Genomic DNA, 26,298 nt, shown 5'->3' with positions numbered 1-26,298 from the left:
TCTTCAAATGACTACAAATATCCCTTGCCTCTGTGCTCAGGGGAACAGCTTGCATAGGGGCAGAGGAAAGAGGGAACGAGCAGATGCACCTCGTTGATCAAGGGAAGCCAGTTGATGCAATCTTTTTGGATTTCAGTAAAGCTTTTGATGCTGTCTCTCACAGGATCCTTCTGGACAAACTGTCCAGCACACAGCTGGACAAACACATCATGCAGTGGGTGAACAATTGGCTCATGGGTCAAGCACAGAGGATAATAGTGACTGGGTGACATCAGACTGGTGACCTGTCACTAGTGGGGATCCCCAGGGCTCCATCTTGATCCCTGTGCTCTTCAACATTTTCATAAATGACTTGGACACGGGACTGGAAGGGATACAACCCAATGTAATAGGCTTTTTTCATAGGAGAAATTCACTGTAACTTTCTGCATCTATGTGGCAAAATAAACTGCTCGCACCCAGGTAACAGCCAACCTGGCATAATATTGCTCTGCGCTTTCCCTTGCTCTGCCTGTCCACAGGGCAAAGAGCTACAACCATTTGTTGTTACCTTCTGGAAGGGTCTGCAGCTCTGCAGGAGGCTCAGCTGGAGCCCAACGTGAGCCAAAGTCGGTTCCACAGTCAGGCATTCCTGCACAGCTCATCTTCACCTCACTGTGAGTCCTGTTCCTGAGAGCACAGGATGAGGCTCAAGTCTGCCTCTAGTAACTCAACTGGGGCAGATGTTCCTGGAGAAAGGGCAGTAACATTTTCGGTCATGAAATCAGATCTGCCACAGCTCACCTGGCAGAGTAAGAGGGGGTTTGCAGGTTTTTCTGTACAGTTTTTCTACTCAGGAATGTAACGTGTCTCTGGCTGGAGCTTTTGCTTAGCTGCAGTGGTTTGTATTGCATCTGCATGACAAATTTTGCAAGTTGAATTAATGTGAAAGGCAGAAAATTAAAGATATTATGAGAACTGAAGGCAAGCATGAAGAATTTTGTCTCTGTCAAATAGCAAGACCTCTTCCGTGCTCGCCTTTGCTTCAGACACGAGGCATGAGATGAATTCGGAAAAGGATTTTCATGACAGGACAAATTCTCAAGTAAGAGTATTTCAACCAAGAAGCAATTTGCCTCACCAGTAATTTTTCAGTATTTTCTTTGTCATTGTTGAAGGTGTTTGTGTCTGAAAGCAAGTTTTGTTTTTTATGCTGGTTGGATTTCATTTGTAGTTTACAACTCAGGTAAGACTCTTATCTGTACACATGTGGCATCATTCCTAAGCTAAAAATGAAGAGAAACCTCAGCAGATGATATTGAAACAGAGGCCAGAGGGGCAGAGCAGAATGGAAAAATAGACTGTGTGGAAGGGAAAAAGCTTACATAAACATGAATATATTTAATTGTTAGCACAGTTAAAAATCATAGAGCTCATGATGACCTTATCCAAAATTTATTGAAATCAGTTGAGAATATTCTCATACACCCAAGGGTTCTGGGTCATGATTTGTGTCAGTGAGTCTCATTTTGAAAATTCTGTGGTTAAACAGATCTTGCTTTGTGTTTCATTTTTTTTACTCCCAAGGAAGGTGGGGTGCTGAACAGTGCCTGCCAAACACAGCTCTTAGGCATTGAAGTTGCAGGACAGATTCCCAGCTGGAAGAATGATCCAGAAGTGGTACTGGGATTTCTTGCTTATCAAGAGAAGCCAAGAGAAGGAAGTGAAATATTGTTAGTCACACAGATCGTGACAGACTTTCAGTTTTAATTCACTGAGTATGTTCAGTGCAGCCAGATGACATAGTTCATTGACAATAGTTATTTTACACAAGTCTTCTTGTTTCTCATAAAAAGCAAAAAGTTGTGGCTTAAAAAAGAGAGTAATTCCAGTTTTATCTAATAGGGAAAATGATGACCTATATTTCTTTAATTAATATCAAAATGCCTGACTTGAAAAACTGAGTCAGATAAACCTATCATATTTTGCAAGCAAATATTTGAAATTATCCATCTATGTTTAATAATTTAAAAGCATCAAACTAACCTGCATTAGCACGTCAAGTGGACAGGGTTAAACCCATTAAATATATCCTGGATCCAAGCAACTGACAAATACCACCACTCTTTATGAAAATCCCATGCTTCATGTTTTTTGTCATTGCTGTCTAGGCTGTGACAAACATCGGGCCTCAGGCAAAAAGGCACAAAACATTTTATGCCATCAAAACCTGAATATGAGCTTTGCTTGGCACTTTTCCAGGAAAGGACCAGGGCTGACAGCTCATGGGCATACAGAATTATTGCTTGCCTAAATGTTGAATAATATAAGCCCTCACAAATCAAGTCTCACTCTCCAAGTACCCTAATAATTCACCATATAGTGACTTGTTTCTGAGGACTGTAAGCTAAGCCAGAGAAGCCAGCAGTGCTGCTTGCTTGGTATAAAAACATATCTGATACTGATAATTTTAAATGTGCATTTTGTTTCTTATGTGGATACCCAGCAGCTGTTAAGATCTTGATTCTTAGCAGACCTTGAGAACAGGTAGAAAATGGTCCAAAGGGGCATTCAGACAGTCAATTGCCAGCTAATTTTGCCTATTATTTTACTACCAATGAGCCAAGAGCTGAGAAATTCTGTATGATGCAGCACAGCGTTGTAGCTTGTTACAATGCAGTTTTTTGTTGGTGCTTCTTGTGGTGTGTTGTGAAAGTATGCACATCACATAAACCCAGTGAATTACTATCAACTCATTAAAAAAGCCATCCTACTTTTCCATGTCTTCCTTATTTGTGAAGTTAGGTAGGAAAATGTTTGTATTGCTTGCAATTCCTCAAGTTTCTCTCTAACTTCAGTATGTACCTGTTGGGAACTACCTTGCAACATCTTCACGTACAGATGGGATTTCCACCTCTTCACAGACTGATAAATGGCTTTGTTTATGGGCTGCGTTACCACAATGCCAACAAAGAACAGAAACGGTGCCCCATATACATAGGAAGAGGGGAAAAATGCAGGTCTTTTCCTCCCAACTGGAAGGGTGAATGGAAAGATAGTTTGTGGGTCAAACACGATGACAGGTTATATTTCATCATATCTATACATTACTGACACAGAAATCATTCAAGACAGACCACTGGACAAGGTATAAAGCTCTGACTGTAGAAGCTTTTTTCCTTCCTCTCTTTTAAACTGATATTTATTTTCTGTTTAGTGTTACTTGGCAAGATCTAGTTGACATTTACTCCTGGATTCCTCTAATACAGCTATAATAATTTTAAGTTATGCCTCTGAAGCCAGGTTTTGGGACTGAATTCCCATCTAAGAACAGGTATCTAACAAAGGTGGGATAAACTGGTTTTCTGGAAACAGTTCTGTCCCTCTGACTTGAGGCAGCCTGAACAGCAAGGTAAGAGATATAGAGCAGAGAGGTTTTGAAGACGTTAAAGAGCAGCAAGAGAAAAAGAAAAGCAACACAAACTCTTCCTTTATTTTTCAAGTAAGCTTGAAAATAGGATAGTTGATCAGATGGACTGCCTGCTCTGATCAAGTCTGAATTATAATTCTAGAGTTTTATCTTCCTGCAGAACAGAAAAATAGGCTGAACTGATACTGGCAGTCAAGACAGCTTCCTGAAACAGCCAAGGAAACAAATCTCCAATTTGACAAACCAATAAATTATTTAAAAAAATCAGATTATATTAATATTTTTCAAGAGTCAATAATTTAAATTAAGTCAATAGCTTAAAATACTTTGATGTTTACTTTGGCTTACAAGGAATCCTTCCCATGCCATGTGCAACTGCTTTTTGTCTGGCAGTGAGTTACAACACAAGGAACCTCTTCCTTCTCTACTAGGAAAGCCAATTTTCCCCCTTTGATAGGGTTGTTCACTGAATTTCTCCTTTCTTTCCTCCTGCCACTATGCTTTACTTGCTGTTGATGCCTCTGAAAAGTTATTCCTTTTGCTCCTTGCTGGGCTGAGACCATCTTGAACTAGGTTGAGGAGCTTTACTGTGGGTGATTGCAATGCTCATTCTCACAAAGGCTTGTCCTTCCCTCTTCAGGGAATTATATCTTACTGGGGGTTCCTGTGATCCACTGTCTCAATTTCCCCACGGATAGCTCTGAATTAAAAAATGAATATATCAAGTGATACCTGTTGAATTTAAGAGGTGAAGATCCTACTGATAGGAGTTGGTGGAAAGCAACAGTTTGCAAAACCTGAAAATGTTTCAAACAAAGTTCTGCTGTTCCGAACACAGGGCCCAAGAAAGTTAAATTACACACACATCCCCCAGCCCCCAGTAATGTTGGATCAACGCTAAGAAAAGAAATTTGAAAGAGTTCATTCTTCAGCTCCAAGATCTTCCACGGGAAGGTGAACAGTAGAGCTCTGAAAAGGAACAGTGGTGAATGGGATTGATTCTCTGAGCCAGCAGAGAGGGCTGCACCCACCCGAAAACCCGGACCTAAACACGTGCACTCAACTGGAGTTTTTTCCTGCGAAAAAGGGTGGGCCTAGAGCCTGTTGGCCAGCTCACTGCTTGCAGTTGCACAGTGATGCTGTTACCCTTTTGTTTCTGTCATCTGGCAATATGTGTAGCTCTCTGAAAGTTTGTTTTAAACCATGAGGTATTTTGGCATTAAATCTCACTGCTGCCACTGCTCCCCCTCTCATATAGAGTTCCACCGTTGGCCCTCCCTGGTACCTGAAGAGAGACTGGTTATGTTTCGCATGTTGTTAAATGTCCAGAAACACCAAACATTTGCATGCGTAAACAAAAATTGGTTATCAATATGTGTTTCTATATATGTGTGTCTATGCAATATGTGTTTCTGTGTTAACAAGTCACAGATCTCCTTATGGACAATGTGACTTTGAAGTAAAGGATTTTCAGGTGACAAAAATGATAAAAATAAAGGCTGAGATTCACCCTTCAATTTCTTGTGACTAAGGGGCAGAACTTGCCTATGCTGCCCTGGGAGGTAAGCAAGAAACAAATAAACCACATGCACAGATTAAAATTAATTGACTAACGTGGGTGTTAGACTGTCTGTCTGATAAAGCATCACCCTGCACAACACAAATGATTGAACACTCATACCTCTAAAGTGTCCAGTTTTAAGTTTTAAGGGGTCAGCATGAGTTTGGCGTAACATGATGGCCCATAAGCTGCAGAAGGTCAGAATTCACTTCTCCAGCAGGTCAGACCCCTGCCATGTGGTGGCAACCTCTCCCATTCCTGTGGGTATCAGTATTCAAATCACTGGAGTTTAATCCAGAATCACGAGCACACAAGGGCCCCGAATCATATGCTGTCCTTGCCTCCCTTCTGCTCTGTGACCAGAAGAAGTTGCATTATGCCTCTGGGGAATGGCTTATGCCCGAGACCATATAATGAAACTATCTTAAGTCAAAGCTTGGAATCTGCCCTGTCAGCACCCAATATTGCCCCCCTCACCTGCTCCCTGCTTTCCCCAAGAGGCCAACAGGCAAACAGCCAACACTTCTTCCCCAGTCTCAGATCAGAGTGCTCTGAGAAGGTCCAGGGAAGAGAATGAGAAACTTTTGGCTGCACAGAGGAGCAGGAGAAGAAAAAAAGAAATTCAGCTTCATACAGTGCCCCTTTTGTCCACAAAGGTACAGGCAAGTCACAGCTTAGTTGCGGAGCTAAACCCAGCTGATGCAACCAACTAGGACTGCAAGGAGCCCTCTGCTCACACTCCTAAGCCCTCTGCTCACACTTACAAACTGAGTTTTTTCCCCACAGTACTTTGTCACTGAAGCACCAGCACCTCGGCTGATATGGCTGAGCACAGAGTAGATCTCCTGGAACTTGTGTGCTGGAAAGGGAACATAGCAGCGATACTCAAGATACGTGTGGATGTACTTGTTCAGATGGGGGAGGAATGCAAGGCACAGCAGCAAGGAGACCAGCAAGAGCCACAGTACCTTGGTCTCACTGCACTGCCATGGGTGCACAGGTACCCCTTGGCAGAAGCAGCAACTTCCAGTATGGCTACAGAGAGACAACTCTCTTGCTGCTGGATTAAATCAGTCATCTTATTTCTCCATTGCTGTTCCCTCCTAGGAACCCACTAGTTTACCATATATCCTTATCAATGCTTGACTCCAATATCTGTATTTGATTCGGGAAAACATTATTTACCATGAAGCAGACACACTGTGTTCAAAGCCAGAGATATTTGCTTTGAAGACAAACTTACAAAATCTAATCACTTTTCAACACAAATCTAGTTCAAACTGTGAAAGTTTTTCACAAGGTCTTTCACTGAAATTCTTTTCTTCCTGTCTGATGGCACAGGACACCACTTGCCAAAAGGCAGAAGAATACTTTCATAGCCCAGGGTTTTCCTGCACACCACACCCAATCTAGCCAGCTTGGCCAAGGCAGAGGCCCTTCCCAAACACACCAATGCCACCGTCTGCACCACCACGTGATTAGAACAGTGCTGGTGAGTAATTAATTAATACTTAATGAAATCTTTGTTGTCCAAAATGTTTCCAGTCCTTGAGCGAGTCGATCTTTGTGTGCCCTATCTTCAGGCCTTCTTGTATCATACACTTCCTTCAGTAACTGTTGGGCAAATATTTCTATACTGACTGACAAGACCGTAACAGTGCCCATAACTTGTGGTTTATGCATGGTACAAATTACATATTAAACCTTAAGTTCTGTAATTAATATCTGCAGCTTGCTAGATATATTTTAATGAAGTGCAACATATAATGAAATTACCCTCCAGTGTGTTTTTTGAACTTTTTATCCAGCTGTCATGACAAGGTTTTGTTTTGTAGGTTAGTTCAGATACATTACTTGATAAGAGCAATAATTACAAGAGTAGACAAGGTATGCAAGTAATCCACTTAATTATGATTGCTTCATATTCCATTCTGCAGATATATAGGCAAAAAATGTATTCTACTATACCCTTTAATAAGGATCATATATTTTAATTTCTTTTCCCAATACTGTTAATTTGACTTTGCAAATGAATCTCTCAACACAATGACATTATTTCCTACAGAATATTAATTTCCTCTGAGATACCTCCTTTAAAAAACTATTGCTTAATGGAGCTGTTACAGAAGACCCAGAAGCAGCCTGTGTAATGCAATAAGGTTGCAGTCACCAGCCCTGTCCTCATCTGCAGGAGAAAGTGGTGTTAAGGCTTCTGACTCTGAGTTTCTGCAAAATTATAAAGTGACTCCTGGCATTAAACATCCTTGCCCATGTGGTTGATTCTACCTCATTCAGTCATTTTTATAAACCAAAAGTGAGAATACTTGCCTAAATTAAAGATGGAATTTGATTGCATCAAATATGACTGCTCTGTCTCCATTGTGTTGGATGTGGCCATCTCCAAGGTATGAACCTGGTCATCTTGAACACAAGCAGCAGTTGGAACAAGCACATCAGAGATGACAACTCCACTGCATTTTAGCAACGTCATCTTCCCTGCAGTGGGCTTTGTTCAGGGCACTGCTGCAAGTGCATGACAGATGGGGGGGAATGGCATAGGGAATGTATCACCCCACTCTTCACATGGCTTCTGGATGAATGCCACTCGAGAGGAGTAGCATGGGGAAATGGAAATGGAAATGGAAAGAAGATGGGGTGGTGGTGACTACAAATACTGACATACACCTACACTCCTCAGTTTAAATACTGGCTGTGATTCTCAGAAGTGGGCTTAAAACTGCACTTGGATTGCTAATAAATGCCATCCAAAATGCAATAGTCATCTCAGCATTTTGCTATGCAGATAGGGTTGTGCCTTCTGAGCAAAGTAGTGTGCTGCCCTCAAGAGAAAGCCCTGTTTATCACTTGGAGATGCAATAAAAATAACAAATGTCCAGAGTAAACCTAATTCACTGTGCTACTTAGTATTTGAAATACATAAATATGTCAAGCAAAAGACCTCTAATAGACCCTTTTATACTGGTAATAGTGTACATATAATTTTCCTCTCATTAGTACAAAAACTACCTAGGGAACTATCGGCCCATCCTTCATCCATTTAATCTGCATTAGTTTACTTTTACCTTGTGTTTAATCTGCTTTCCCTCAAGGTATTTTGAATAAATCAATAGGAATACATGATTGTTTAATGATTTTTAGAAGAGCTCCCTTCGACCACAGCTGCATGATTTAGAATGACTAATTCCACTTTTTACAATTGATCCCGCTGCACACAGCCCATCCATTCCTGCCACGTCTGGCCAAAGGGACCAGGAGCTCCATGGTGAGGGGGTTCTTAAAGGGGCCGAGGAGGGCCCCCAACAGCTTATGGGGAAAAAATAAGTAAAGAAATGACATATTCAAACTAAATGCTCTCAATTCTTGGCAACAGGGTTTGGCTCCCTAATGTAGTTCAGTACTACAACATGATCATGACTCTCATATACCTGGGCTTTGGGGGCACCACTGTGCCTCGCTCTTCAAAGTGTCCAAGGGTGACAGAGCATTTCGCAGGAGGCAAAGAGAAGGCCCAGTCTGGGTGCAGCAAGAGGGACTCCTGACACTGGAGTTTTGTCCTCGAGTCTGAATACACAAGCTTGCTGAAGCTCAGTCTAACTCCAGAGCCTGCTTGCTTAACACCAGAGGCAAAGCCCTTCAAGTCATTTTAACAGTGTGAATACACCAGTGAAGCAGAAATATCAGGAAAAAGGGGTATTATACCTCTTCATCCCATTCACCATGGAGGAGGTGTGGTGTAGTGTGTATAAAACTCCGGCTGGGATGGAGAGATTTCATAGCTATACACAACAGCCAGTGAGCTGTTGCCTGACAGGGGATGTGCCCTCCTCAGCTCTGTTTCTCATCTCACCAGTTCTCTGATCCTTTTCTAAAAGGACATAAGTTTCCCAAACCTATATTATTAAACCTATACATTTAAACAGAGCTCGGAGCACAGCAGAGCCCCAGTGCCTGTTATTGCCTCTGGACACTCGATGCAAACAGCAATGGGTACAGCAAAACCTTATTTTATTGAGATTATGGAGAGAATAAACCAGTGAGCAAGAACCAGCCTAGTGCCCTAACCAAACTCTTCTCCCAAGAGTGGGCCTGGTACTCCTTTACAGAAGCTTTTCAGTGTGCAGTCCTTTCCTAGCCTGGGCACCCTTGTTCAGAGGTGGGGCCAAACCTGCTTCCTAAACCTCTTTGGAGACACTTAGCATGTAGTCCTTTCTATAAGTACAGAAAGCATGGGTAGGAAACTATCTGAAGTATTATAAAGGTATCAAGACCACAGTTGAAGAGACAGCCAGCGCATCTTACATACCCATGTCACCTACAATGGGACTCAAACTCCAGCTGAGGGTGATATCTATGAAAACCAAGATTAAAAAAGACTGGTCTAAACCCCAAGACTTGTGTGGTCCTCCCAGTGGAGGTGGTAGCTGTCTTCTGCCAGCCCACTTTCTGCTGGGTCTTGCTTCACTGCCAGAAATGTCTCAGTTTTTGGGGGGATGGGGTGTTTCAAGCTGTCAGCATAGGGCACAGAGGTCTGGGAACTGCAAGAGAATTATCAGCAGTATCGCTAACAAGCTCGACCTTTTAGACAGCTGAATTCACAAGACATAGATGTCCACAAAACATCTCCTCCCCCTGACCCTGTCTCTTTTAAAACATTGGTGGGTTCTGGATTACGCCATACATAAAATTCAAAAGTCCTGTTAAGACTAAATTCACCTTATTTCAATGGTGAAGCTGCATGATATATGAGCACCCTGGTAAACAGACCAGCATTGTATCAACACGCAGAGCTGACACTGCTACAGCACTAAAGGAAAAAATACTGGTAGTTAGCTCTAATAATTAGAAACCCTCTTTGACTGGGACACTGAAAGTCATTGAGACAGGCTGTGTCAGAGTCCTTACAAAGTGCCAAGGTACAGAAGACATTACAGTTTATGGTGAGTAATCTATTGCTCTAGGGTTTATAAGTTGACTGCAGTCCAACAAAGACTGTTAAGAAGGCTGGCAGATGAGAACTAGGCTAGCATTTATTATTTATTCTATTAACAGCTTAATCAGTACCCAAAGCTCTTTGCAAGCTGGTAAGGACTTGGGGGAGATAGAGATCTCCCATGGAAAAATCAGAAGGCATCATGCCATGGAAACTGGAAATCCTCAGGGGCTCAGAATTGCCTACACTCTGCGCTGGAAAACTGTTCTATACATCAGATGAGCATCCTCGAGGTACAGGAGGAAGAGGAAAATAGAAGTCACAGTCAGTTGCTGTCGCTGCTCACCCTTCTCAGCTTGTCTCCATGGGAAAAAGGCAGCTGGATGTTTGTGCCCACATGACAAGTTTCATAAGATGCTGAAAAGGTCCTTGATAGCAGGGAGCTCTCTGTGTGATGTGTGTGATAACTGCTGCCCAACGGTTAGAGCAGCATATCAAGAAATCTGGCAACCGACAAACATCTCCAAGCAGTCCATTCTCAAGTGTTGTAGGACTGTCCCTGGTGTTATGCAACACATTTAATAACTGCATAGGGGAAAACTCTATGGGACTGAAGCAGATGTTACTCAAGTCACCTACAGACTCCCCCCTCAGGCCCCCTGACCTGGCAGGCTCAGTCATCCACTCCAGCAGACAGTGATCTCCTGCCACAAGCCAGTTCTGACCTCCACTGGAGTTACAATACAACAGGACAACAGGAAGACTCAGTGTTCCTGCTCCAGATCCCTACCCACGTGTCAAAGCCTCTGCCATAAGCAACAACACACCCAGTAGTTCTACCTGCCATCCTACGCTTCAGGCTGAGGTTTCTCATTTACCCCAGTAAAGACTAGTGATGCTCTAAATGAAAGGCAACTTGAACAGCTCCCATGCCAGAGTCATGATTAGTAGATTGGAAACTGGGTTATGGTAGTTGCAGGATAATCATTCCCAGCCCCAGGTCATTCAGTGGGCTTAACCAATGAACCCAAAGTCCCCGGTACTGATAACACTGATAGTCCTGTGGAGTATGTCTGAGGGTCTTTGCTGATGAAAAGTAGAGGGAAAACACAGCTGGCATTGAAGGATTTTAATTTTTAAGCAGAGACTATTGTCCAGCCTCCCACATGAATATGAGACAAAATTTAATACAGATATTCTGAGTTTCAGTTCTGTGCATTGAATATAGTCCCACTTTTCCTCATACATATACTACCTCTATATTAAACAGAACAAGTACTGGCCAGAACACAGGTATCTTATACCTCCAGACATACACTTATATTCACGAGTCTCTGCATTTTCTCCTGTTTTACTTAAATGGAAAGTGTATGGAGAAAATTATTTTTCTTAGTGGTAGATTAACATCTTGCATATTTTGTTTACTGGCATATGTCACTTTTTGGCTGTTTCACAATATTACATCAACACCTCAAACTGACTTTTTTCTTTTTTTTAGCTCTCATGTAAGCAAAACATGAGATTTACTGGTTGACCAAATGATAAAAGTCTGTTTATATCAGTAGAGCCAGAGTGGTCAACCTACATCTGGAAGGTAAGAGGGGAATGTCTTTGAGAACATAATACTTGTGAGATGAAATAGTAAGAATTATATTCACTTTCTTTCCCTCCCTTTTCTTATCCTTTGTTTCTCCTCTAATGACTTGCTGAATCTTTCCCAACTTCATTTGGTTGATACTACTTCAGATCTTTTTATTCACCCTTGAACTAAACATAAATATCTTTCTCCTGCAGCACATTCTTGTAACAGGACTCTGGAATCAAAAGACATTGTAGGCAGCCCCTGTAGCTATAGGGTCCTACTGGTTTTAAACGGCCTCAAATCTCCATCCAGAGAAAATGTCAGCAACTTGGACTCTAAAAGTTCATCTGATTAAATGTGCAGTAAAATAAGCACCATGTAAATGATTTCCCTGCTTCCTTAGATTTTTCCACTACTGCACCATGAAACCATTTCTACATTTGCTGTTTCTGAAGATATGACTGTTTTAGAAGTTGCCTAATTATATTTAAATTTTTTTTCATCAGCGTAAAATATGTGCCAGTGTTTGATTCTGAGGTCCAGCTCCCTTATCAAATGCAAAAACATCTAACCAGAGCAAGGAACACCCTTCTGAAAAACAGGCTCTTCCAAATAGCCCGATACATGCACTAAACCCACTTGGCCACCACCAGAATTTCTGAGCTCAGAAATCAGCCTCAAGGGCCCAGAGCTGGGAGCTGCCTGCTGGCCCTTGAAAAATTCTGTCCCACCTAGGGTGCCCCAAAGGAAGCTGGTGAGTTCTTCCCCTCAAGCCAGGCGTTTAAGTCAAACCTAGCAAGTTAATCTGTCCAGCTTTTAGCGAAATACACTTATATCCTTGAGTTAATAATATGTCAGAGGGCCTTTCAGTTTGTCTCCAGGATTGCAAATCCTTAGACTATATATGCTTTTGCTTACACTGTGCAAACCACTACTCTTTGGAGCAGCACTGGTTCTGGCTATGTGTGTGGGCAGCAGCGAGCACGGCACTGGTGCCACTAGGACGCTAGTGAACATTAATAACCACACAGAGTAAGCCTGCATTCCCTCTTTAGGAGCTAAATATGTTTGTGCTTGAATTGAAGTGACTGATGGAGCATTTGAGTCTTGCACCTAATGTCATCTCGTGGCAAGCTTTAAGGAGCAAGTAAACTACCATTTCTCTGCTCAAGTACTCTATCATTGGTCACTTTCTCTACTCAGGCCTCAAGTAGTGGCAGTTTTAGAAGCTCAAATATCAGCCTTATAGCTTTAGAACTGCTAAAGAGTGCCAGGAAACAGGGGAACAAAAGTTGGCACATGTTATTTGCATTTGTGGGCTGTGAAGCTAACTAGCCTACATGTCTCAGATTGGGGAGATTTGGTCTTTCTTCGTTGAAGTTAGAGAGATCAGGCAACATTGGTTTCAGAGGCATCAGTGTAATAGGTTGTGGGCCACATCAGCACACCATGGCCTTTCTTCTTTATCTTCCTCTCTGTGGATTTCTAAAAAAAGAAAACTTAGTATAGATCTGTCTCTATGGGTACTCCCTCAGTCACTGTGAAGTGAAAATCATCCTTTTCTGTGGCTCACAAATCTTCAATAAGTAATTTTCAGACTTGAAAACAAGGAAAAAGCATGAATAAACAATGGTTTCATAGTTGTTTTCAACTCAAAGGACAGGGGTCGTGTCATGCACTACCTCCCCCCAGGAAACATAGATAAACATCTGTTCTTAGCAGCAAAAAAAGCGCCATTTTTCTGACCTTACAGCAGTACAAACGTAGTAACTAACAACACAAATATCATGAGATCCCCTCCACCTGTTGCAAAGAGCAGAGAGGAAACCAGCCTGTTACACTGTATTGCACCCTAAGGCAATGCTCCACATAAGGCTGATGTGTCATTGACACACAAAATAAGGTGCTATGCTCCTGGGCTCTGTCTTGCCTGTACCGGGAAGCATTAATCCTATTAATTGCATATAAAAAGTCTGGTAGCAATTCTATAAATGAGTAAACACAGAGATAAAAGTGTAATCGTACTAGTACAGCAAATTGGATTCAGGTCCTCATTGAACAATCCTGTTTCATTTCAGCAATTTTATTATCACTGTAACTGGAACAAATTACTTTATTAAACAGAAGGGGCTTTTGTAAAAGAATTTCTTCTTGTGGGCAATATCATGAAGCTCTGTAACACAAAACCAGCAATTACACTTGTCAGGGGATTTCTTTAAGCAATTCAGCTAATGGCTTGTGACAGGTAAGACTTGAAATGTTCATTCAAGCCTTCCCTCTGCTATAAAGATATATTTTGCCAGCACAAAAAAGCACTTTTAGTGAAATGAATGCTTTGGGCAGTAGTTTGAAATCCTGCAGAAAGCAAGAAGGCTCGGGATAAGCTGACGTGCAGGACAAGGGCAAAATAAAGTCTGCTGACAGTTACACAGTGACCAAGACACACAAACACCTGGAGAAGTCCAGACAAACCCTATTGCTGAGGGAAATAAAATAGAAAAGATTTCTTCCCTGCAGCATCAATCTAAGCAGTAAGCCACGGAGGTCTCCAGCTCTTGATGCTTTCACATCAAGATGGAAGGATAACTGGAATTTAAAAGATATTTCCATCATAGACGGGTCATCAGGCTCATTGCAGATGCAGCTGGATGATCTCTAACAGCCAGTGTGGCGCTTTTTTTTTAATGCAGTTCTGTAGGCTATACTTATGCATAAACAATGTGGTTGGAAAACTGCTGTGCTGACAAAGCAGATTGTGACAAAGGGCTGCAGGATCTATGGAAGACAAGTATCCTATAAACAAAAATATCAAAAAGCTATTTGAATCAGTATTAAGAGCTTAAAAGGAGAGTCAAAAGACAGCGTCAAGTGCCCAAACAACACTGAAACTCATAGGTCTATCTCGATTAAAGCTGTCAGGAAGTTGATACCTTTGAGAAATTAGGACCAGGGTGCCCCAATTGTATGACAGCTTTGATGGTGTCAACCAATAATGCTGCTGGTTGGTTGTGCTGAGACATTAGATAAACTTTCCCTCTATTCTGCAGTAACCCTCCTCCTCTTGGGTTCTCCTCCATCCTTCTGGAAAAGGTCAGCCATGATTTGACTATCACTATGCAGAATGGGTAAAGAACAGAAAATCACAGATAATCAGAATAAATATATAACCAGAAATAAGAAAACCATACCCAGTCTTGGGCATCTCTTCTACCTCGGGGGTAACCCAAGAACACAAAGGGCTCCCAGATGTCTGGCAGAGAAGATGATGTGACTGTTTCAGACACTTCAACTTTGTTGTGCTCCACTCTGACTTTCTCTCTTGTGTATGTCATGAAGTCAAAAGTCCAGGAGAGTTAATATAAATCCTTACATTCTCATTCCCCATGTACACAGCTGTTTGGAATCAATAGCTGGGACTCCTGAGGACTGATGTGGAGCTCAACTTAGAGATCTGTGAACAGCTCCATTCAACCCTGGTGTCCTCCATCTATTCTTAAACCCTCTAATTCCAAAGGCAAACTTTTTTTTTTAAGGTCACCTCACCCTCCACCTCACTCTCACACAAACACACAGTTCTTCAAAAAGGGAGGCCTGCACTGGCCCTGTTTACTTAGAGCACAAACATATTCAAGGCAGCGATGTCAGATTAAAGGAAGAAAGGGGAGAGAAATCAAAGCCTCTAAACTGCACATAAAAGGCAATCGCTGGCAACCAATCTGTTCTACTTCCAACTCTTTGCACTTTATGAATAAAGGTCAAGCTGGTATTGGCACCCAAATGTTAATGTTCTTATAAGGGTTTAAGCTGCTTTAACAGCTGAATAAGTGAGAGTGATCCACAGGGCCACACCTAATCATGTCCTTACAGCAGGGAAGACCTCTTCTTCCCAGCTGGCTGTCTACAAGGGTTCAAGAAGACCTACAGGAGCAAATTATTTACTGATTGCCTAAAGAAGACTTGAGGTTAACTACCCCCTCCCCATTATTTTTCCATCTGCTCTGCCTGCTAGTTGCTCTTTTGCCTTCTTTCCCCTATTTTGTGCTTGTTGGTCTTCTTTCTGGCTCTGAGCTGCAGCTTTCAGGATGTGAACTGGTATACAGAAAAAGCATCTCAGATACTTCCTCTGACTTTCAAGGAGTCCATCTGCCTGCTTTGTTGTTTTAAAAATGACACACCTCTTTTTAACCACTTATTTTTTTCCTTTTAAGGTTAACAAGGCACAACTGCCATTCCACTCTTCCACAGCAAAAAGTTTTGGGCTAACTGGCAGCCAGACCTGATTACCAATTTTCTTTCAAAGTTGATAATGCTACACTCTCTCTGTTTAAAAGATGACACAGCTCTCACTTTTACAGATTTGCCCTAAGAGTACTGGAAGTACTCAGCTCCCAAAAGCAGCATTAAATTCTCTCACCCAACTCTCCAGGCGGCAGCAGAGATCTAGCAACTTCATGTCCACATTTCCAAATGAGCAGCACACTGAAAAAGCTTCAGAGTTATTCAATACCAGCTCACTATACCAGACATAGGTCCCACCCATCAAAGGAAAAGAGGTTTTACTGTAGAAAGAAAAAGTCAATATTTGGGATATGTTTTCATAAAGTCAGGACGAGTGCTCTGCTAAATTAATTCATGTCTGGCATTTACAAACAGTAACTTGATCTTTCAGCTGGTGCCCTTGCCAAGTCAAGCAGTTTTTAAAAATTTAATTTTTTAAAAATTAATTTTTGTAAAGGTGAATTTAGTGCTAATGGAATTGAAAGACCAGTAGCAATAACTCGCACAAGGCACTGGCCTGCCAGGCTCTGCAGGAGCTTCTCATCAGCTGCTCACAGAGCATCTAGATCCTGAGCTCTATGGAATCAGTTGCATAAGTCCCAGGCTTCATCCCATCTGGAACAGAGGGCTGGGATTGCTTTTTGAAGGCACAGTGAGAGAAACACAGTGATTTAACAGGCTACTTCAGGGAAGCTGCCCAGCACTGAGCAAAGTCACACATTACACTGGCTGGAGTCACAGCAGAGGAGTTACCAAATGTGTCATACTCTGACCTGGCACTTGGTGGTTGACACAAAGAGCTCTTGGTATTGCATCTGGTATTGCACTACTGCAATGCTGTCCAAAAAGGGATGGATACTAGTCTATCAGCAATGGTTCAGTCGACATCCAAAACCTAACTTCTGAACTGCTGAGGTCCAACAGGGATGCTTTCCTGCAGCTAAGGAGTACCTTAAGTCACAAGAGAAGCCACCCCATTTAGGGTGCTGCTCTACTCTGCCTGTGGCTCTGTGCTGACCCTACCCAGGAAGTGCCCAAGCTAAACCCTATGGGTCCCAAACAGCTCTTTCCCAGCACACAGAATCTCTCCCTCTGGCAAACACACACCCTCATGGCACGTGAATTATTTTCTGTCAAGAGAGGATTGGGGAGTATTATTTGAGACCAGTTAACTGGCCAGGCTCACAGTGAAAGCTCAGCTTTGTGGGTTAAGGAGCACCTCCCTTAAATGGCGCTGCTCCGTGCAGGCAGCGCTGGGCTGTTAGTACGTTCGGAGTCACCCTACGCATCACTGCACTGCTTTGTGCCATTTGATTTGTTTCTGAGGCATTAGCTTTCCATAAAAGCTGATGTTCCTGTTTTTACTTCTTTTTTTTTTTTTTTATTTGCACATTTATAGTAAAGAAATCCTCAGTCAGGAGCACCCTCCTCTTACCTCCTCCTCGCGCAAACCCAGCCAAGCCTCAGCGTCACTTGTATGTCGAACTTGTTTTCCACCTCATTAACTACAATTACCTATCCAGTGAGGGGATTAAAAAACAAGCTCCAACTCCTGGCTCCGCAGAGGCACAAAAAGGAGCGCTGTTTGCAGATTCCAGCTGCCTTTTCCTTCCCGACTTTGCAAAGGTAAAGAGTGCGATTAACGGAGTTCGAGAAAGGGAGAGCAGCGGCGATTTGGAGCCCCGAGACAGAGACGGGGGACGCTGGGCTGCGTTCAGCGGGGCACAGAGAAGGCCCCCAGCACCCCACCCCCCATGTTTTAGGAACTGTTTTGTCCCCCCACCCCATCCCCGGCGTTTCCCAAGCTGTGCGAAGGGACTCTCCCCGGTGGTCCGCAGCACCCTCTGCGCGCTCCGAGCGAGACCCCCTGCCTGAGGATGCGGCCGGGAGGGCTCCCAAACGAGCTCTAGCGACAGCATTTCCATTTTAAAGCCCCAAGCTGGTTAAACACCCACCATCACCCAGCCCCCTCCTCCCCCTCCACCTCCCCACCCCGGCGTTAAGAAATGCAAATGCGGCCAATCCTATTTTATGTTAAAAAGCGAAAAAACATTTCAATGTATTCTTGTCTTGTATGACTGGCTAAGAGCCTCTAAATCCCCACCATTTACCAAATTAAACTAATTGAAAGAGCTTCCAAAAGCCACATCTGTAGGCTGACGTCTGTCCCTGCCTTTCGCTTTAGGCTGGTGGAAACTGTTCTCCATCCCATTGATCCCTGAATAGTCACGCCTGTCAGGAAGCCACATCAACCATTATCATTCTAATTTTACTGCCTTTCTTGGTCCCTAATCTAATTTGCAATGATGCTTAAGCATTTCGCAAGGCCATAGCACTTTCTTCAGAATTTCAACAAGAGCATTAAACCCCCAATTTACATTAATGAAGTGCACATTTAATTAGGGGAGAGGGTAAATGGAGGGCTCTTCAAGAGCAGTTTGCGTGATATGATAGGCACTTGAAAAACGAAGATGTACCTGATAAAAGACTCATGCAGCCTTCGTGCCTCATTTCATTTCTCAGCTTCCTTCCCCACTTTGGCCAGCTTCCTCCCTGCCCCAAACCCCAGAGAAAGGGGGCAAGGAGAAGAGACAGCACCCCCCTGGCCCAGAGGGTCACCTGGTGTGCATCTCCCACAGATTGGAAGCTCTGCTCTCAGGCATCATCTGTGTTTCAGGCTCCATCCTGCACAAACTTGCATTGAATCCGTATCCAGCGTATCCTGTACTTTCACACATTCAAAGCCACACTTGTACCCTCGAAAGAGTTGGAAAGAGCCCTCTCTACCTAAGGTTTTGCCTCCTCAATGCCATCCAAACACAGGCACAGACCCAGAACTCTGTTTCTGGGGGCAGAGACTGCTGCTCACTGAAGGTTTCCTATCATTTAACACCACCAGACTCTGACTGAAGCTCAGGCTCCATGTGTACCAAAGCACTGCTCATCCAGACACCACTCAGAAAACGGGAACAGAGAACTGGTTCCAGTGTTTAAAGATCAATTTAATACACATATATCTGCAATTTTCTGCTGCTACACGGTTGTCCTGTTGTATCTTTAAGTGGCAGAGAGCTCAAACCTCCTTCTGAGCCTTCTCCTCTGAAACCAAGGTAAGAATGAAGAAATCAAGCACCAGTTGCAGTTGGCTGTGAGATTCTGGCTGGGCATCCCTCCTTGCAGCAGCTCATTAGGTATTCCTTCAAACCAGTCCTCCTCTGAGAGAGCTGGCAAATTCCCATGCCTCAGCTCAACCCTGGGTGTTAAATCCAGTGGCATAGGTATTTTCTTGAGGTCCAAGCCCCTGATCTGGGAACATCTTCCTCACTTCTGCTGCTGACTCAAGCTGAAGCGTCTCCCACAGTGAGGGACTAGCGGGATACCCTGGATTCCAACTTGCATCGACATCATCACATTGAGCAGAGAAAAGAACCCTAGAGGAAGGCTTGGCAAGCCATATGGCATTTTTCTTTACATTTCTAATAGAGGGGATGGCACAGATATAATCCCCCTAAAAGTCACAACACTAGCAGTGAGTGCTTTCAGTACTGTGCCCCATCTTTCCTAGCATTGCTGGTGTCCTCCCCACCCATGCTGCCAGTGTTAGTGAAGGCACAGGACTAGAAATGCAGAGACAGAAAATGGGAGTTGGGAGCAGCCTCTTTGCTGGGCTGCAGGTCAGCAGGAATTAAATACCTAAATACGTCCTTAACAAAATGTATGAAACAGTTTTGTATTAATCAGTTTCATAGAGAAGGCTTGTATAAAGTTTTCTTCAAATTGAGTGCTGTTTTTTTTGAAAGCCTTATGAAGGCTGCAAAAGAGAAAGGCAATAAAGACAGTGTATTTAGAACTGAAAAGGACCATGCAAAATCTGTTATAGTAGATTAGACAGAATGTGTCATAAAATAATTCCTGAGCCTTGGACGGAAATATTCTCAAAGAACCAGCAGGAGGGAAAATGTAGGAGAGCACACACAGACAGATATATTGCTATACAAGTGGAGGAATCTGAGAAGTAAAATAAAGGAAGTGATTTGGAAATAAGTAAGTAGCTGACAGAGTGAGAGCAGAGTGATTTCTAGCAGCAACACAGCAGGAGACAAGCCTGAAGAAGGCGAGGATGAGAGCGAGGGTGAAGAGGTTAAGCAGCAGAGAATGAAGACATGAGAGAAACGCGAGAGCAATGCCTCACAATTACACAGAGATTGTTATGTCAGCTGAGATACTTTGGGGAGCTACATTTTAGCAGCAATAGCACCACGAACAAATACATTAATGTTACAAAATGTATTTGTAATGTGCCAAAAACTTTCCCACCAAATTATACACCTTCTCCTCCGTGCTTTTTTCTCCAGCATAGAGACTGGAGAGAAAAAGCTGCAACAGTGTTGTTTCAGTATGGATTATCCCCCTAATTGAAGACAGAAACAATGCAGCGACCCCTGAGAAGCACGGGACAGTCTGAGGGTCTCTGGGGGGAGCAGGACCAGGTGGAGTGGACATCTCTGCAGCACCCCAGGGTCCCCACAGAGGATCCTGATCAATCCATGTACCAGGCCCCATCTGCCAGGGTACGGGTCACATGTCTAGGGCCTCCTTTGCCGCACTTCTCCCCAAACTCTTGGTCAGCAGCAACTCTGGCAGCCACCCACAAAACCAGGAAACAAAGCTCTGCTGTCCAGGGCAAACTAGCCAGCCCAAAAGTGCAAAGCAAACCCAACTGTGTTCAAAACAGTCCAGGAGCAACACAGCACACACTTAAGCAAACCACACTTGCACATTAGACACACCAGAGCAAAGTGGTTGCCAACACAGTCTTCATGTGTCTGCCTCACCTGATCTCACCACCCTGCTCACTCACCATCCCCACTTACAGTTTGGTGTTGTGTAGGGGAAAGAAAAAGAAGCTTGACATGGACACATCTTGCTGGGAAGGCCCATCTCACCCAGAGGACGCAACAGCCCACCAGAAGTCCAAGTCCTCTTGCAAGAAGATCAGGCCCCCCTCACCCTAACCAAACCCCTTCTGCTGCTGGAACACTGGTGAAACAACGTCTATGACCAGCCCTGGCCAAGCACCCTCCCTCAGCATATGCCTGTGATGAATCAGTGAGGTAGCAATGACCTCCAGATGTGACCAGGGGAGAGGAGTGCTGGCCCCAGCACAAGGCACAGCTACAGCCTGTGCCCTCATCCCCATGTGCTGCAGCACTGGCTGGGTACTGCTAACCATGAAGAGTAGCACACCTGCCCTGCTGGGGGCCTGTCTGACCTTCTTTGATGAGTGCCCAGGCCATTTTTGCCGCCCCATATTTCACTTGGTGGTCAAAGAAGCACTTTTGTGGAAGAGGCTGCCCAGGGAAGGGTAGGACGAATTTCTAGGGGAACAGGCAAAACCCAGAACCGCTGTAAGCCTGCACTGATGGAGTGTGGGAGCATGCCAGCATCTTGCTTATGCTGGCTGGGGATATCTGATTTTCCAGACTTGGATGATGCAGGTAGTCTACCACTACAGACAAGATCCTATGTTTAAACACTTCCATAGCAGATCAGGATTTAGTTTGTGTGCTTTTGGTGTTTCATTTGTAAGTCAGAGAGGAGGAATTGGTTCTTGTTTCCAGGAGTTTATTATAAGCACAGTTCTAGGCAAAGGTCATTCAAACTCTTCCCTGGTTTGTTGACATTGGCATTGTTTCTGCTGCATTACTAATACAAGAGGGTTCACACCAGGTAATAAGATAAAGCAAAAGTACTTGGCTAAATTCTGATTCCCTTGCTCGCTGAGCTGTTATACAAACTGGAAGACACGTGACATGGACATAGTGGATGTGGATAATCTAAATCAATCTGAGACTTGGTACTGCAGTTACCTTCTTTCTTAGGGTGGTTCTGTTTTGGTATCCCCAACCATCATCCCTACTGGGAAGGACTATCTAGATTTGGACTGCCTTGCTCAACAGCACAGTAAATGAACCCTACTCAGTCACCCCATAAAAATGCCCCTGTCTGACTCCTGTAGCAGCCAGAGCTGTGGGTGGCAGCAGCAGCAGATGTACTCACCTCAGACCCTCATTTCTCACAGCTGGGATGAAAAGCAGAGCTGAACATCACTGCCATTGAGTGCCACTGTCACTGTTATTCTGTGACTGGAGGTAGACTGCTGTTTGGACAGCATGGATGAATACTTAGAGTCTGCCAGCACCCTCCAGCACAGATCTGGGTGACATCAATTGCTGCTGCTGGCACCGTACTGGCAACCTGAGCAGCCCTGGAAGAGCCATGAGGAGCAGCTAGTACCCAGTCCTGCCAAGGTCTTTGTTGCCTGTGTTCTTACTGCTTGCCATTGGAAATTTGCCTCATTGGGGGCCCTGTGGGGGGATTTTTGGCCCAGGGGTTGGCAGAGTTTTTGCTTTACAAAGGACCATGCTATTGGGCCATGCCGCCATCCATCTGTGCATACAACGTGCTGCCTGTGGGTGAGGATGGAGATTTCTCAGTGCTGGAAAGCAGAGATACCAGTGTGGCTTCCTTTTTCCCTTTGCTTGGGTTTCATGGCACAGGAATTGCTGGTATTTTTCCCCCAAAAACTGTGAGCAAAAGGTTGAACAATGTAAAAAGCATGGAGCCTTTTTTCCCCTCTTTTTTCCCCAAACAATTTAGAGGGATTTTTTTCTTTTCTTTTTTTTTTTTTTTTTTTTTTTTTTTTTTTAGTTCACAGCACAGGAATTTGGCCCAATTTCCTTGTAAATAAAATCTTGGATTGAAAGCATGTTTGTGTCTCCACTCACAAGTAGCATATGAGCAGCAGGATCATAGGGCTGATGTAGTATGGAATCCCATTTCTAAACAGAAGAGTAGCATCCAGCAGAGTTGTTGAAGCCTAGATAAAACCAAACCATTAAGGTGGAATCAAGAAAGTTAACACAGAGCAAGAATACAAAAACAATAAGGAAAATAGCGAATTGCTTAAAAAAAGTCAGAATCTGGAAAACTGTTCACTGTTTAAACATCATTGTGTCTTTTAATTACTTGTTCAAGTAACATGTTAACAGACTGAAACTGCTCTTTTTTGATGGCCATGTGAACTAGATCACATTATAGACAGCAGCTGTGCTAATTCATCCATGCCAGCAGCCTGTCTGCTGAGATGATAGCAAGCTTCCTTCAAAATTCCTACAGCTGTGCTGGCTTTGCATGGAAACTTCTACTGAAGTCCCCACAAAGGAAGAAGGAACTACCGGAGTTTTATAGCCTTAAAAAAATCAACAGAAATCTCCATCAAATAACTTCAAACATGTAATAATTCATAATGCCATTTTTCACAGTGTATTTGTGAAGCATCTGGATATTATACTAATATAACAGTGTCCTTCTAGCATGCCAGGAAGCTTTCTGAAGGCATAAGACCCTGTTTTAGTTTTAATTCCTCTGTCTCAAAAATAGCGTCTAGTTTATATCAGTTTAACCTTATTTTTTTACCAAAATATGCGTATTTACCAGACGACCATGAAAAAGACATTTCAGATGCCTTAGTTTCCTTTTGGCAAACTTCTGGAAATTATCCAAAAATCATCAATTAAAAAATTTACTTGAAAAATTATTTGCTTTTAAAAATCCCTACTTCCCACCATCTGTAGGACTGCAGAAGATGCTGATGTCTGGTAGTGCCATTATAAACTTTGCAGATCTAAAATCTCTTCCTCAAATTCAATTTGTGACACGAAGTTAACAAAATATGCAAAACAAATACTCAAAACCCAAAATACAATGATTTCAGTAACCTGCCAGTCCTGTTTCAGCAGCCTTCAGAACAGGGTGGCTTTCTGCAGATTACTGTAAGGCTCGTCAGTCTGCGCATGGTGCCAAAATCAAAGTGATCAATAAAACTGAACATCTGTTCAGACTTTATAACATTGGGAAAAATTCTAGCATTTCCCAATCAAGGGGTAGATGGAAAGCACACTGATAACATTTACCACATTTTACCGAAACCCAAACCAGCTCTGTAAATATCTCTAGCTTGAAGACTGGAAGTGAAATAGGGGCAAAAGTCGGAGTTTGGCATATGCTAAGTAACCCATCTTTTCAACATCTTTTCATCCTCTTTTCATTGTCTTAATACTGTATACTTGTGAGTGATGGTCAAAAACTGAATTCTTGGGCTCTCAGTTACCCCTTTTTCCCCCCCTGAATTTATGGACAGCATGAGATGCAGCTGATTTGGTTATTTAAAATGAGTGGATGAAGACTTCACTCAGAGAGCAGGTCAGCTCTCTGCACTGTGCTGCCATGAGCAGCCTAGGCAGAGACTATTAGTCCAGCTGGGTTTGGCATGATGTGTTCTGTGGTCACTCATGGCATCTCCACCTCAGGCAGGAGGCTCTGGATCACAAAGATACATTTCTAGCGTACCTTCTCTGTGCTTCCATGGTGGGTCCATGTTGCTACACATGTTTCACTGATTAAGAATAATAGTTTTGTCGAATGGCCCTGTCCACTTCTACAAAAGATACTAGGTCAGTCACCTTTCAGTGCTATCCAGCATTCAAAAATGTAAACTACAAAAGGGAAGGCATAGTGGTTTCGGTCTGGAGGCTTTCCAGGGGCTGCAAGAAGCTTTGAAGCAGACGCTTGGCATATTGGCTGTCCTGAATATTGTTCTAACGCAATGGCACAAGAGAAAGCAAGTGCTCGTAGGACCACCCCATCTGCAGCAAATCTCAGCCTGGTTTATGTCAAGAGGTGTGAATGTTCATCAGGTTTCCCACCACTCTTTTTACCATTTATTTTTCCAGCATTACGGAGGAGTTAACTCCAGTAAGAGTCTTTGCTGTGTAACACGGTGTAAGTGAATATAGTGCCATGTAGCCGTAAATGAGACTCCACATGATACTGCCTGTCACTGGGTTACCTGTGGAAATGAGACATTTATAATCACCAGAGAGGTATTCTACACATTCAGTTATAAATAATTAAGACTAAGCTGCCTTCTTCAGCCCGCTGAAAGAAGATAATGTCATTTGGCTCAGGTTTGGGGAGTTTTCATTTCCCTTTGGAGCAGCATCAAAAAGCATTATAAATACATTGCAGTGAAACAATCACCTGAGGAATTGGTCAAACCGATTCCTACACCCGAGTGTCCCAGTCAGGGACTGTAATTAGGATAACAATCTATGTGGCAAAAAATTATATAGTAACACATAGTAATTGCTCGCTGGAAAGGATGTGGATTGGGAGACAAAAGGAAAGGATGAACGAATTGAATAGTCTAACTGTTCAGGGAGAGCAGTGGGAGGATAAGAGCAGAAACAGAAACACATTTAGGATTCAGTTCTCAAGGGAGGCTGTAACGGGTTTGTTAGCAGAAATGGACTCCCACTCGGCATGCTGCTGAAACCATACAAAACCTGGTGCACCTGCATTTTTCAGTGCACAATTGTCTCTTGCGATCACAGCCTCCTGACATGCTATTCCTGATTCTAGCGTGTCAGAAAAACATTTCAGAGTGCACACTGGCATTTCTGAGCATGCATCTGTTGCACACTCTTGAAACGCTGGAACTCCTGTTATATAACACAGACATTTGTGAATATTTTTCCATAGCACAACTGGGAAATGTGACCTTTTCAGCTATACACATTTCACCATGCTGCAGCCAGCCATGAAATTCTAGCATTTCCAGGATATTACCATACCAATTTAAAATTGAATATTTGTGTAGATAGCTGTTTTCCTTCCCCCTCTTTTCCATTCTTGTCTGCATATGCTCAGCTCTCAGCAAATGTACCTTTTTTTCCTTTTTCCAGCCTTCTGTTCCCAGACAATCCTAGATTGTGGTTTGTACAGATCTACATGCACTTAAGGCTGTAAAACATTTTACCACACCTTCAGGTGCTTGTAAACCTTATGGTGAAAGGCAATACTGAATATTTTATTGAAGACAGCATATTTGATTTTTGCCAAACTGCAGAACTTCATTCCTGCGCAAGGGTTTTCACTAAGAAATAAAAGACAGATGTCACATGAACCTGTGGCTTTATCAAAAGTCCACAAGTGTCACTCTGAAGAGCTAAGGGAAGTGGAAGAAATGTTGATGTTTATGTGAATGCCTGAGAAGAAGAAAATAAGTGTGATTTGCTTGCAGAGTTGGCAAATCCTTGAGCTTCACCTACTCATTTCTGCCTATTTTCTTCTGCTTCTGCTTTTTGTTTCCCTGGCCCCTTTTTTTTTGTGTTTCTCTCTGCTTCATGTTTCAAGTCTTGTTTCATTGGGTGCTACGTGTGAAGGAGAGGCAGGCTAATAACAGGACTGTGTATTTGTCAATCACAAACTCTTTCACTGAACAAAGCAACTGAAATATTAGAAGCAAATTAATGATAACATTCACCGTTAGATGTCAAAGCTGGGGCTGTAATTATTATTTCGTTTACTGAAAACCTAAAAAGTAGGACAGGACAGAGTGATTTGACCTACACTTACTGCAAGGGATCAAGTAGCAGAAATTTGAGTGCAGTACT

Source organism: Neopelma chrysocephalum, unplaced genomic scaffold (assembly GCF_003984885.1).
Source record: "Neopelma chrysocephalum unplaced genomic scaffold, ASM398488v2 Primary Assembly neopelma1_88, whole genome shotgun sequence".
NCBI classification, from domain to species: Eukaryota; Metazoa; Chordata; class Aves; order Passeriformes; family Pipridae; genus Neopelma; species Neopelma chrysocephalum.
The sequence above is the reverse complement of the archived record's forward strand: the minus strand, read 5'-3'. Positions refer to the sequence as shown.